Consider the following 2137-nt stretch of genomic DNA (forward strand, 5'->3'; position numbering starts at 1 on the left):
TTCTTTCTTTCTTTCTTTCTTTCTTTCTTTCTTTCTTTCTTTCTTTCTTTCTTTCTTATTTTCTTTCTTTTTTGCCAAATAGCCAGCAGTGAAAGTGCAATGACTGAAAAGGAATGGAGTGACACAGACAAGTGTCTACATTTTTCTAGAAAGAGACCCTGGGGCTGCTACTCCAAATGCTGTCACTTTGCAAGGTTACTGGGTAGAACTTCCATCTTACTACTCACTTGCTCAACAACTTGCAATGGCTCCCTATTGTTGTCTTTCCCAACAAGGCCTCATTTCATGGATGACTTTCCATTGTCTAGCCCTATCCTAAGAGAGAGTGAAGCCTCTTGCTCAGAGTCAGGCTTTGGTCTCAACTGCCTTATTTCACATTCTCACTATGCCAGTCCCCAGCTGGGTGATGATGAGTAAGTTACTTAGCTTCTCTGGGCACTGGCTTCCTTACTTATTAAATGTAGATAATATTTGGTTGGTGCAAAGTAACTGCAGCTTTTCCCATTAAAAGTAGTAATATCTCACTTATAAAATTATTTTGAGAATTTAAAATCATGCGCAGTCCCTGTGAATATGCTATAAACCACTGATTTATACAGTTTAAAATGGTAATTTTATGGTATGTGACTAATATCTCAAAGAAAAATTAAGCATGGTGTCTGGCCCAGATCTTTGAAAATTAAACGATGCTAATTATTGTTATGAACAAGGTTTCCCAAAGGCCCTATCACTGGGCCAGGCACACAGCAGATGCTCAGTAAATACTCCTGGAATGAATGGAGAACATATCCCACAAGTATGCTTGGATCATTATCTATGCCAGGTATGTGGGAGATGGGGAACATAGAGATTCCGAGTTCAGTTTTGCATCCTCAGGAAGGGAAGACAGAATTATTATCGTGGAGTGGGGCCTCCTGACCCAGCCGTGCCAGGCTGTCAGAGGAATTACAGCCTCTGCCACTTGCTGCCTGTTCCAGGAGGCAGAACCCAGTCCAGCTGATTCTGAGCCACGGGTAAATTGTCCTAGGCAGAGGAATGTGTTCTTGTATTTATCTTCGACTGACAGTATCTGATGTTCTGGGAATTGACTTCAAACAGAATCCGGAGGAGCCCCTTATAGTCCTGCTGCCACAGACAAGGCCCAGAGGGTGCAGCTCTGCCCAGCCCAGCACCAGGTTTTTGGCCTCCGCGCCAGCCGAGGCACATCGGCTTCGATGTGCCAGGAGGTGGATGAGGAAGTGGACGCTCCAGCTCGGCAAAGCTTAGGCTGAGGCTGAGGATGGGCTAGAGTCGAGTCTAGGTGTGCAACCTTACTCAGGGAGACGCCTCTGCGCTGCAACCTCAAGCCCGGGAGGGCAAGGCTGGGCTAGGGAGGGGGATCGAGAGGGGCTTGGCTGGGAAGAGGACTGCAGGAGAGGTGTCCCAACTCTCCCCTGGCTCCCCAAGCACACAGCACGCGCCTACTCGGTGCTGGTTGCGTAGAAGCTCAGGGAGCTCGGGCCGATCTCCCAGTCTGGTTGCCACCAGACTGGGTGGCAGGAGCTTCTAGACCTGGAGGCTGGCTCAGTCGTGTGGTCACGACGGGCGGGGGAGTGGAAGGGCGCTGGCGCGTGGTTTCGGCAGCCGACTTGGCGAGGCCGCGGCTGGCGGGAACCACGGATGGGGGAGGCGCCCATGCACCGACCCCACCTGTGCCACTGGAAAACCGAGGTAGTCCCTCCTGGCACTGGGGTCGCCCCCACACACCTCCCCAGAAGGAGATGTAGGGTCTGTTTCTGGACTGAGAGCTGCCCCCGAGTAGGGCGCACACTTAGCAGAGACCCTCCTCCCCAAGCCCCTGGGAAGCGATCTTTTTTGCACACCTCCCTCCCACTTATGTCCCCTCTCCGCCCTGCATAGACCTTTCTCAAAAAGGCACCCCTTGGTTCCCATAACCCTCTCCTTCCCCCAGGATGGAGTCCCCTGATGGGAGATAGGGGTGGTGAGTGGGGGCGGGAGCACATGAAGGCGCGCGCAACCAGGACCACTTCTTGCTGTCACCATGTCCCCAGCATCTGGACCGCGTCCCCCGGCCCGCCACGCGCACACACACACACACACGCGCGCACACACACACACGCGCGCACACACACACACG

This window comes from Colobus angolensis, unplaced genomic scaffold (assembly GCF_000951035.1).
Source record: "Colobus angolensis palliatus isolate OR3802 unplaced genomic scaffold, Cang.pa_1.0 Scaffold24, whole genome shotgun sequence".
NCBI classification, from domain to species: domain Eukaryota; kingdom Metazoa; phylum Chordata; class Mammalia; order Primates; family Cercopithecidae; genus Colobus; species Colobus angolensis.